We start from the raw sequence: 12,571 nt of genomic DNA, 5'->3' as shown, positions 1-12,571 counted from the left end.
AACATACCTCATGCAGTCATCATATTGTGTGTGGTCTCCCTGAGCAGCTACAGATTCCGTGAGGCACAAGCCATGCTTTCATCCATACATTCCCACAGTGCCTAGCAGCATGTTTTGTAGCAGGTGGCCCATAAATACTAATTGGATACATTTTAGGAAGCAGGCCGAGGGACTGGCCAACTTTATAGCTCAAGCCGCAGCTAAGAGTGTCCCATCCCCAGAATGAAGGATAGCCAGCTTTGGAGCATTCATTCTGACGTAAGTGATTATTCCCGTGACTATCATTGACTTTGATTGATATTCTCAGTGAAGATGTGTTTATCTCTGGAAATTTCTATTCAAAGAGTATTCAGGTTTCCTCATGGAAAAATTTGTTTAAAAATCTTGTGTTCTTCAAACATCAGGTCACAATGCATGATGTATGTAAAATGGTGATTTCCTCCCCACCCATCATTTCATTTTCACTTCCGTTGAGGCCATCCACAGAGTAATATTTTTTTGAATATAATTTTCCAAAAGCCCTCCATCTCTCTTAAATGAATGTTGTAATATAAAGAGATTTGTAAAGGTTTTTTTTGGAGGGGAATGTTTTTATCAAGCTTTTAGGGCTAAGCTTGTTCTAAATCTGAAATCCTGATTTTTCCCAACCATGTCCCCTGCATGCAATTCTGCAAACTGGTTTGAATTTATATTAATGAATCCTGACTGTTTGAGCTGATTTGAGTTTTATGGAATTTCAAGTTAATCTACTGGGTCATATCTGCAGACACTTTGGGGACCCTTTGTTCAACAGCATGGAAGTTTTCAATGATTTCTGTGAAAAGGCTGCCAGGAAAAGAAAAACTGTTGATAAAAAGGAGAATGAGTTACTCTGAGCATCTACTTGTTACAGAGCAAGGAAAAGACCAGGAAGTGGAGTAAAATGGGCTAACAGCTGGTGATGGAGAACTGTGGTGGCTTAGCTAGTGAGGACAGGATGAGCTGTTTACCACCAGATTTGGATACAAAGGGGTAATGCCAGAAAGGAGTCTTTGGAAACAAGTGGTGGAGTTATAAGAAAGAAATCTGCATGTGTGAAAGCGGCCCCCCTTGGGGCAACCGCTGAGTCACACACTAAGGGAAGGGATAGTCCCTTGTGAAAAGATAAGCAGTTTCAACAAACTATATTTGGTCTTTAGAAAATCATGGGCCTGTAATGCATCGAAGTTTCCAAAGAGATTTCTTTCGCCACGTGGGCAACCTACTAATCAAAGCCATACTACACTTACTCACAGGTGGTTGAATTAAAAAGGTGCACTCAGAACTCTGTTTAAATGCAGTGACGAATGCCATTTGTCAAGTGTATTGTTTCCTGTATGAGTCCTTTCTCAAGCTGTTACCTGGGCATTTCCTGAGATGGGCTGACCTCTGCAGAGGGCCTCTTGGCTCGCTCACGGGACAGGAGGTTCAATGTGGAGATTCAGCCAGAATGCTTAAGGTCAAGGCACCTTTTTCTTTCCTTCCTCTGCTTCCCTCTCCCTTTGTTCTGGCTCTGCACCTCTCTCAGCTCCTTACCAGAAGGATGACTTGGGGTCATTACCTGTCTGGTTCCACAGAAGACTCTGAAAAGCTGCCCATCAGTTGACTTCCTGTTAACTCTTTTGCCCTTCTTCAACCTTTGACCATCACTGAGACAGTGTCTGGAGGAACTAGGGAAAAGAGGAGGACCCAGTCCCTTTTTCTGTTCGTTTTAAGCCTAAACACAACTAGAAAATTTGTCTGAGAATAAAAGTATCCTAAATAGAACCTGGTGGTGTGACTTCAGGCACCCTTGGTGCCTTGTCTGAATGTGGCTTCAGGCTGGTGGTTGAAAAGGACACTGAATATCTTTTGGGTCTGACCAAGGAACTCCACCCAAGGTCAAAAACAAGCCTACATGAACACTTACAAGAGAATCCCATTGCTATGCAAAGGCAAGCAGGTGTCATTGGGGTTCCCTCCTACCACCCAGGTGTGGCACTTGAGGTTCACGTGTTCACCAGGACTTTCTAACTTCTCCCCTCTGGTTCTTTCTTCCCAGATACTTCAGTCACTATGCTTCAGTCGCCATTTTGAGTTCACAGGATTTACTGCTACCCACTCTATTCCAAGCTCTGGGAATAAAAAAGTGAATAGGACACCACCTGAATCAAAATATTCCTTTGCTTTAAAATGTTCACAGGTTTCCTATTTTCTGCTGGTTCCACCTTCCCATCTGAACAGTTCCCACCTCCTCTGAGCTTTCCAGTCTTGCCAGTCTCTTAAACACTAGGCCCAGGGCCTGGCATGGCCTCTTTTCTCTCCATCGAGTCTGTTCAAACCCAGTCCAAGCCTCCCATCCTGGGCTTGGACATCCCTCCAGGATAAAAAGCACAGACAGATCTCCTGTCATTCTTACTGGCTCCCAGTGAGTCCCACTTAATGCAAGAGGCTGAGATGCCAAAGGACTTGCTTTGGAGTTAACTCCTAGCAGGTGATGGAGTAGGGACTAAAAGCCACCCTCCAACCTCTCCTGGGAGGATGGCTCCCCTTCTCTTCTGTACTCTGCAGGCAGCACACAGGAGGCATCTATCAGTAGTTACCTCCTGCCCCATCCACTCAGCCTGGCCCTTCACAGGCCATCCAGTGGCCTCCTCCTAGGTACTGACTCACCCAGGAAGCTGAGGTTCTTTCTGTACCTTTCATCTTACCCTGACCAGGGCTGGTCCCACCTGAAGGGAAAAGAGGAGGCACTCAGTAGAGGCTTCAAAATAAGTCTTTGTCCTAATCACAAGAGAAAAACCAAACAAAATGAAGAATCTCTCAATGAAGCAACGTGGAAAGTATGACCAGAGATTCCCCCCGCCCCCCCCATCATCCCACCATACCACCACCCGGAGATGATGGCAAAGGCCCAGAGGGTACAGGTTGGCTTCGGATCTGCCAAGGGTCCCAGACATCTACTTCAAGGGGGGTGTCCTATACTCATCTACTGTATGTAGCTCAAATAAATTCCTCCCCACCAACTTCTGCGGTAGGGAGCATGCTCTCCCTGTCCTGGAGGCCCAAGACTCAGGGGAAGAAATACGCGCCAGAGGGAAGAGAATGTGGAATCAGACACCAGAAAGGCTTTGGGGGGAATCCAGGGCAGAAAAGAGGGAGTGAGGAGAGAAGAGGGACCGGCTGGGAACGGGACGGGGCAGCGACGGGAGTGTCTGCGGAGTGGCCGCCCCCTCCCCGCTCGGCCACTCCTGCTGGCTCCGGGCCCTCCCCCTCCTCCTCCTCCCCGTTTCTCCGCCACCCCTCCCCCTCCTCCTCCCTCTTCACCACCCCCACCGCCTCCCCCTCCTCCTCCTCCCTCTCCTCCTCCGGTGTGGATGGCGGCGGCCAGAGTCGGAGCCCCAGCGGCGCTGCCCGTGAGTGACCAGCCCCAGGGGACAGTCGGGGAGGCATGGGGATCCCCCTTTCTAGGGTGGGGCCACCCCCACTTGGCTGGGAAAGTTTGCGGGCGGGAAGCTCAGGCGCCCCCCGGTCGCGGGCATCTCCCGGGCTCGCTGGGCGCCCTCAGCTGGCGCCCCATCTCCCTCCCTCCGCCCCTGTCGCCCCCAGAGGTGTTCCCCCGCGGGCCCCGGCCGGGCTTCCCCTCCGCACCGCTGCCCTGCGGCCGCTGGGACCTGGGTCCGGCTCTAAAGAGACAGAAAACTCAAACAGCAAAGAAAAGAACCCAGACACGCTTCCGAGGGCGGCGGCCGGGGGCTCGTACAAACCCGCGCGCGGTCCGGCCTCCCCGACCCGAGTCACCCTCCCTCGGGGGCTCTGGATCCCCCCACCTCGGGACTCTCACCTGCCTCGTTCTTGCCTTGGTTCTCCGCGCTGCTGCCCCTCCCCCGCCCCTTCGCTGAGAGGCTCTGGTCCCTCAGCCTCCGGCCACAGCTGGTGTCTCCATCGCGGCTGTCCCTGTAGCTCTAGTAGGCGATGACCCCGGACGAGGGGCCGCAGCCGCGGGGGCCCCCCACGCTTGCCCCAACATTTCCTGCAGGAATTACGTTCCCTGGGATTTGGTGTTGGGTCCCCGGGACTCACAAACTCGACCTTGTGGGTCCAAGAGGAAATTAAAATATATCCCTCCTTAGGATTTTCCTATTTCTGTCGGTTGGACAGTTTCGGGTTTTTCGTTTGTTTGTTTTTTAGCCTTTCCAACTCTCCTTTCTTCCAAGAATAATGTCACTTTATGTACTTAGCCTTTCTAATTCCGAAAAAAATTAAAACCCAGGAAAAAATTAAAAGAGGAGAGATTTTTAGAAAAGGAATGCTGGCTAAAAATAGTGAGCAGAAGCCGATCTTTGGAAAATAAGGACTTCATTCCACACTTAAGTGTTGTGGGAGATGGGAGTTCAGTTCGGCTTGTTTTCAGACTGCCCCGAACAGCCTGTTGGCCTCCCCCAGGCCAGAAGTTATAATTTGCTGACAGAAGCTGCCGTGTTTGTTGGCGTCCCGGCCTGGCGTGGGCGCTCTGCGCGGCTCTCCCGCTCTCCCGCGCTCCCGCAGGCTCCGCTTCTCTCACCTCCCCCACTCCCACTTTCTCAAAACAGTTGCAAAGTCAAGGCAGTGGAAGAGGCTAAAATGAGCGGGACCACAAAGCAAAAAACAACCTCCCTTATTTCATTCCTGAGGCTGTTGCTTTAGCTTGCTTATGATTGGGTGGAAGAATGTTTAGTTCATTTGTGTGGTTTTAGGTCGGTTCTCATTAGGGTTGAATCAGTGTTTCCATGACAGGCTTCGTTCTCTGGGTGTTTAGGAGCTTGTTAATTCTCAGATGGGTCTGGGCAGATCAAGTCTGGAATCTGGAGGGTTTTTGTTTGGTTCTGTTTTCGGAATAGGAATGGGTTGATATGGCAAGCCTCTGCCCACTCCCTCAGAACTGGAGGGAGATGTGAGGGAGAGCCCAGCTGAGGTTTGTGTCCATATGACTAAGAAGTAAGAGTTTTCCTGAGAAGTGAGATGTGTGAGCAGGATCACAAGGGGTATTGAACTTTTATTGTTTTTAGGGAGAAAGCTCTGCTCAGCAGCTTTAGCCATTCCTGTTTTCTGTATGAGCACTAAATGTGCTTGTAACAAATGTGTTAGATCAGGTGCTGAGCAACCTGTCAAAACTGGGCAAGGTATTAAACTATTTGAAAATAAAGTTTCTTTCCTTTCCTTTTCTTTCTTTCTTTCTTTCTTTCTTTCTTTCTTTCTTTTTCAGATTTTTATTTATTTCCTTGAAAGAGAGAACTCTGGCATGGGTCGCAGGGGAGGGGGGGAGCAGAAGGAGAGTGCAAGCCGACTCCCCACTGAGCATGGAACTCTACTGTGGGGTGGTCCATCCCAGGACCTGAGATCCTGACCTGAACTGAAGTCAGCTGCTTACTGAGTCACCCTGAACCCTGGAAATAAAGTTTTCTTTAAAAAAAAAAAAAAAATTTTTTTTTAATTGGAAATAAAGGAGTTTAGTTTAAAAAGGATGTGGGGCGCCTGGGTGGCTCAGTGGATTAAGCCGCTACCTTCGGCTCAGGTCATGATCTCAGGGTCCTGGGATCAAGCCTGGGATCAAGCCCTGCATCGGGCTCTGCTCCGCAGGGAGCCTGCTTTCTCCTCTCTCTCTCTCTCTGCCTGCCTCTCTGCCTACTTGTGATCTCTCTCTCTGTCAAATAAATAAATAAAATCTTTAAAAAAAAAAAAAAAGATGTAATTCATTTTTCTCCACTGATTCAGTTTGACAGTTCTCCATTAGTATGAATTAGTAAGGTTTTGTGATGGTCTCAAAACGTCATTGATAAGAACTGTTGTTGACTTTCATTCCAGTAGAAAGCCTGTATGCTTTGAACTGGATTGGCCCTGTTGCTTAGAAAAACAATGCACTCAGATAAACATCTTTTGTCTCTTCCTCTTCCTGAGATTTTTTAATAGAGCATTTAATGCTCTAGAAGTCAGCGTTATGCTGTGGGGAAAGAAATTGCCTTTCAGCCTCGTTTAGCTTTCGTGCCGCTTCAGGGAATCTTGTTGAACTGGGTGGTGTGCCCTGTAGCTCAGTAGGCTGATCTGCGTGAGGGCTATGATGCAGGCCAGTAAGGGGAAGGCCTAGGAGCAGGTCATCTGCATGGTAAGAAGAAGCTGCATCCCCAGTTAGCCAATAGGAAACAGCCACTTGTCATCTGGAGAGGTAGATGAGTTGCAAATACATGAAGGGTGAGGTCTGCAGAGTGGAAGGAGGGCAGGGTTTGTTAAGAAGTAAAATAACCCAAACGATGTGGCCTTTCAAAATCATATTGTATGAAGTACTGGATTGCATAGAACATGCTTTGGGTATGGTGTTAAGTTTTGAAAGCAGGTTATGAAATAGAAAGCACTGTAATCTCACTCTTTGCAAATACATCCAGAAAATACTGGAATTAGACACATCCAAGTGGATGATAAGATTAGAGGTGCTTTTGAGTTTTTTTTGTGCTTGCCAGTATTTGTCAGATTTTTTGCAGTAGGAATAGCTAACATTTATTGAGTATAAAGCACTTGCCTATGGTGTTTCATTTTAAAACTCTGTGAGGTAATGCTGTTCTTATTCTCATGAAACAATTATTCTTATGCAACTAAAATTAGAGATGTAACTCGCCAGGGTTGTATAGCCACTACATGCTAGAATCCGATCTTGAATTCAGGTCGGTGCCCAAAGTCTACATATCTCAATCACTACTGTTTACCATCTCCCAGCCATGTACTCTTCATAGGATTTTAATTATAAGGAAAAAAAAAACCATATGGAAAAGGGAAGGCAAAGTATTTGTGCTTTAGTAAAAACTGATATTTTGGTTAATTGTAAAATGTCTCTGTCTTCCCTTTTTTCTGTCCTTCATTATCACTTCTCTTTGGAAGTCCTTGGGAATTGCTCCAGACTTAGCCAGCAGTAGCTCACCTGCCCTTGGGAGCCAACTGTACCCACAAAAGCTATCCCAAATTCACTGGAAGCTTCCCAGGCAGCCTGGAGTTCTAGGAACCCCATGGGATTCAGGGCAGTCCTGGTAGAAGGCAGGATTTTTAAAGTAGACCAGGCAAATTATGTCTTCAGAGCTCTGCCAGTATGGGCTTTCATTGTTCTTGGCATTGTCAGGGGAATGTGATGGGTAGGAAGACCCAGGGGAAGTTCCCAGGCTCCCGTTTGCCTATGTGTTACATGAATTTCAGGGTGGATAGGTCGAGGATTTACTGTGGAACAGGAAAGAAAGAGAACAACTATTACCTCTTGATGCTTATTACCTAAGCTATTTTTTTTTTTAAGATTTCATATATTTATTTGACAGAGAGAGAGAGGTAGCGAGTGCACAAGCAGGGGGAGCAGCACAGGGAGAGGGAGAAGCAGGCTCTCCACTGAGCAGGGAGCCTGACTGAGCCTGGGATCAAGACCTGAGCCAAAGGCAGGTGGGTCATGAGCCCCACAATAAACTACTTTTTGGAAGCTTGGCCATGTGGGTGATCTCATGCATTGGCAAAATGAATTGGTTTAGTGGAGGTGGAAATATTCAGTGTAAATGATTCTAGGGGTAGTCTGGGGAAAAATGCCCACATCCTGTAACAGCATGTACCCTCACAGCAGCCAGGCCCCCAGAGGTCATCTTATCCATCCTCCTGGAAAATACCTAAAGAGCCCCAGAAGCTTGGATCTTCTTCTTATTTTTTTTTTTTTTAAACACATAGTCATTCAAAGAACACACCTTAAGTAGGAGGCTTTATTTCTTCTCTTCTTCAAGGAAGAGATTCTAGAAGGCTGATGCTTCTAAATAATTGTTGGGGAAAAAATGGAAGACTCAAGGACTTCTTTCTCAGGTTATCATACTTGGACCGATGTCCCAGATCTTGGATCCACTTCACTACGTGGGGAAGGTCTTTCTGGTCTCAGGGTCAGGAATGGCTCTTGCGAGCAACTTGGCTGTTTCGTCTTGTGGATGCTGTGAGTCCTCTAATTGACCGTTTCTCATTTCCTTTTGGCCCATAGGAAGCACAGAGCCAACTTAGTGGCCTGTTTTTAGCATGTCTATAGGGTATCATTAGACATCTTGTATTTTCTGCCTGTATTCCTGCAGTCCCACTTTTCTCACCTACTTTATAGGCACCCCTCAGAGATACTGCAGATTTGGTCCTGGACCACTGCAGCAAAGTGAATATTGCAGGGGCTTCTGGATGGCTCAGCTGGTTAAGCATCCGACTTTTGGTTTCAGCTTAAGTCATGGTCCCAGCTCAGGTCCTGGGATTGAGCCCTGCCTTGGGCTCTGCACTCCGAGTGGAGTCTGCTTAAGATTCTCTTCTCCCTCTGTCTCTCCCTCCATGCTCTCTCTTTCTCTCTCAAAATAACTAAATATTATCTTAAAAAAAAAGTGGATATGGCAGTAAAGGGAGTCAGATGAATTTTTTGGCTTCCAGTGCATAAAAATATTATGTTTACACTATACTGTACTTTATTGAGATACAATACCATTACTTCTAAAAAAAATGTACAAACCTTAATTAAGAAAATTCTTTATTGCTAAAAAATGCTAACCATCATTTGAGCTTTCAATGAGTAGTAATCATTAATCGCAGATCTCCATAACACACATAATTATAATGAAAAAGTTTGAGGGGCACCTAGGTGGCTCAGTTGGTTGAGCATCCAGCTTGGTTTTGGGTCAGGTCATGATCTCATGGGTTGTGGGACTGAGTCCCACATCTAGTTCCCTGCTTAGCAGGGAGTCTGCTTGAAAACTCTTTTCCTCTGCTCCTCCCCTCACTCTCTGTCTGTCAAATAAATGAATAAATCTTTAAAAAATAATAATGAAAAAGTTTGAAATATTTTGAGAATTACCAAAATGTGACACAAGGACATGTGAGCAAATGCCATTGCAAAAATGGTGCCGACAGACTTGGTGGTTTTTTTTTTTTTAATATTTTATTCATTTATTTGACAGAGAGAGAGAGATCACAAGTAGGCAGAGAGAGAGGGAGAAACAGGCTCCCCACTGAGCAGAGAGCCCGATGTGGGGCTCGATCCCAGGACCCTGAGACCATGACCTGAGCCGAAGGCAGAGGCTTAAACCACTGAGCCACCCAGGCACCCCTTCGACAGACTTGTTTTATGCAGGGTTGCTGCCAACCTTCAATCTGTAAAAATGCAGTATTTGCAAAGTGCAATAAAATGAGGAACGCTGGTGCATTGTTTTGTTTTATTTATTCAGTGCAGTTTGAAGACTTCTACTTTGGACATCCCACTTCTTCCTTCTGAGTTCATTTTTCTTCATGTGAATTTTGAAGTTCTTTCTTGAAAGGGCTTTGGTAAACTTGAAAGTATTGATATTCCTGAAGATGTCTTTATTTTGCTCTTACAAAGGAGAGTTTGAGTGTAGAATTTTTTTAGACTCTCGATGATTTCCCCTGAGTACTTGGAAGATATTACACCATTGTCTTCTTGCATCTGTTGTTACTCCTACAAGTACCAAATAACCTTGGGCAAGGTACCTAATTTCTCTTAGTCTCCTTGTCTCTTAAATAGATAACAGTATCCACTTCAAGGATAGTTGGGAAGAGATAATGTATGAAAATGTTAGAATAGTACCTGGCATGCAAGGAATCACACAGTAATTGCTAGCGCTGACCATTACTTTTATTTTTTTTTCAAAAATTTCTTGGCTTCCTTGGAAGCCAAGTTCATATAAACATTAATTTGTCTGATTGGACACAAAGACAAAATCATGTTGAGATTTTTTAAATTGAAATTGCATTCACATTATATTCCAAGGAACTGATACCTTTACAATATTAGGTCTTCCCATTTTCTCCTTTTATTCAGTTGGATGGTGACTTGTGATTTTCCCCTATAAATGCCTTGAACAACTTGTGCACTTGTTTCCTGTAGGTCTTGTTGATATATATATTTTTAAAGATTTTATTTATTTATTTGACAGAGATCACAAGTAGGCGGAGAGGCAGGCAGAGAGAGAGGGGGAAGCAGGCTTCCCGCTGAGCAGAGAGCCCAACATAGGACTTGATCCCAGGATCCGGGGATCATGACTGGAGTCGAAGGCAGAGGTTCAACCCACTGAGCCACCCAGGTGCCCAGATTTTGTTGATATTTTAGATGGTATCTTTTTTCTTATTATATTTTCAAATTGGCTATTTGCTGGCTCACAGAAACCTTTCTAATTTGGGGATTCTGGTCTTATATCTAGCATCCTAGCTGACTTCTCTCATTAGTTCTAAGAGTCTATTTCTAGATATTACGGAGTTTTCTTGGTAGACAGTCACAAAATGATACTAATTTGTCTTTTCCTTTTCATTCCTTATGATACCTTATGATCTTCTTCTTGTCTTATTGTATTGGGTAGACCCTCCAGTACAATGTTCAATAGTAACATTGATAGCTGACCAGCCAGCATTCTAATTCATATCCGTGTTGAAAGAAAAACTTTGTGGAGAGGTTTCTGTTCCCTTTGATCATGGAGATGGTGTTCTCCCTCTGTTGGGCATGTGTGTTTACTTGTGTCTCTAACAGTGCAGACAGATTTATACTGAATGATTCTTTCTATGTGGCTGGCAGCATCTCCTGGAATGTTGTTTGATATCATCAGAGCCTATTTATAGGAAATGTTTAAGGGAATCTATATAAGCATATCTTTCCCATACCCTCCCAACAAAACCTATTCATTTAAAGAAGCTAAATCAGGGGCGCCCGGGTGGCTCGGTGGGTTAAAGAAACTAAATCAACAAACATCCTTGGCTTTGCCCCTTGGCCCTCTCATCAGCCCTTTGGGATAATGGAAAAGAAGTAGACTCTGGAGTCAGGCAGATCTGGGTTTGAGTTTATGCTTTGCCACTAACTAGATGTGTGGCTATCTTAGTGTGTTTGGGCTGCTATAACAAAAGTTGATTTCTCGGTTCTGGAGATTAGCAGTCCAAGGTGAGGGGGCCCACGTGGTTCTGGTGAAAACCGTTTTCTGGGTGGCAGACAGCCTTCTTCTCACTATGTGCTCACGTGATAGGAGGGATGAGAGAACCCTCTGCAGCCTCTTCTTCTAAGGGCACTGATACCATTCAAGAGGACTCCATCCTCTTGACCCAGTTACCTCCCAAAGGCCTCATCTTTTGATCCTATCACCTTGGGATCAGGATTTCAATATTTGAATTTTGGGAGGGAACACAAACTTTCAGACCCTAGCAGTGGCCTTAGGCACGTTCCTTAACATCTCTGAGGCTGTTTCCTTCTCTATAGAACAGTGATGACAGGAACCGCCTTAAGTTGTTCTGAAAAATAAGTGAGATAACAGGAAATGATAGGGACCAAGTGGTTGCCATAGGTTGAAGCTCACAGGTGGTGGTCTCCTGTCATCTCCCCTTGGCTGCTCTATTTCTTTCAAATTAGGATTGTCCTTCAGACTAATCAGAAAAGCTTCTGGGGAGAGGCCATCCGTATACCTTCTAATAACTTGTGTTTTCTTGGTAATCAATGTAGATTTCTCTTGGGTAAATTTCCTTAATACCTTGAATCACCATTTTGATTTTGCTTCTGTACCAACAGTTGCCCTCCTAGCCTGTTGATGGACCTTACTGTTATTGACTATCCATGTTGTTCCTTTTGAGCCATGCCCTCCTAACCACAAGTATCTCTCTTTGCTTTATTACTGGTGTTCCCGTCCTTCTGAAGATAAAAACTCTTTATTTCCTTATTGAAGATAACATTTATTTTATTAAAGATTTTTATTTATTTATTTGACAGAGAGATAGATCACAATTAGGCAGAGAGGCAGGCACGGAGAGAGAGAGAGGAAAGCAGGCTCCTTGCTGAGCAGAGAGCCTGATGCAGGGCTCGATCCCAGAACCCTGGGATCATGACCTGAGGTGAAGGCAGAGGCTTTAACCCACTGAGCCACCCAGGTGCCCCGAAGATAATATTTTAAACGCAGAAACCCCAGAGAGAGTATATAAGAAGTGAATAACAAAATGCCTTCTGGGACTAGGTTTTCCCAGGAGGGATCATGAAGTTCCTGAGCAATTTAAGGGTCATTGCGGGTGGGGGAATTGATAAGGAAGAGGCAGCCATAGCGGGCAGAAGAACAGAAATACCCTTCAGAGTTCACAAGACCTAAAATCTGCCTGTTTTACCGCAGCATTTCTCTGGGCCCTGTGGAGTCTGTACTTGGCCCAGAGCTTTTCTGCAAGTGTCTTATCAGGAGTAATAAAGATAGCAATGACTGTTCTTAAGTACAGGAAAAGAGCATCATGAAAACAAAACATAACTGGAATTATGGGGATGTGCTTCCATAGAACTATTTGGAGCACAAAAATAACTTTTCCATTGCAGACCTAAGCCAAGAGTTTCATGGAAGCAACACTGAGCATCTGATTTAAAACAGCCATGGCCCAGAAACTCAGACAGGACTGTCACACTGGCCTCTGTGCATCCCTTGGAGAGTGTTTTTCCTTAGCTCAGGGTAACTTATATTCAGGGCCAATTTGGAGGCACTAGAAGACAGTAATTGATGCTACAAACCTTGCTTTTCTTGGCTTCAGCTTC

The 12,571-nt window shown here is 45.3% G+C and overlaps 1 protein-coding gene across 2 annotated transcripts in view; it reads left to right on the top strand.

The window, feature by feature from the left end:
- Positions 1–3,322: 3,322 nt before the first annotated feature.
- Positions 3,323–12,571, top strand: part of STON1 (stonin 1) — a 46,365-nt gene continuing 37,116 nt past the window's right edge. Inside the window, exon 1 of one of the 2 annotated variants that reach the window (XM_045979830.1) lies at positions 3,323–3,413. The gene's annotated coding sequence lies outside the window, so the exon portion shown is untranslated. The remainder of the gene's footprint in view (positions 3,414–12,571) is intronic. The other variant, XM_045979829.1, reaches the window with a different exon arrangement.

The sequence above is a fragment of the Meles meles genome, chromosome 15, assembly GCF_922984935.1.
Source record: "Meles meles chromosome 15, mMelMel3.1 paternal haplotype, whole genome shotgun sequence".
Lineage (NCBI taxonomy): Eukaryota > Metazoa > Chordata > Mammalia > Carnivora > Mustelidae > Meles > Meles meles.
Note: the sequence above shows the minus strand (reverse complement) of the source record. Positions and strands in the feature narration are given on the sequence as shown.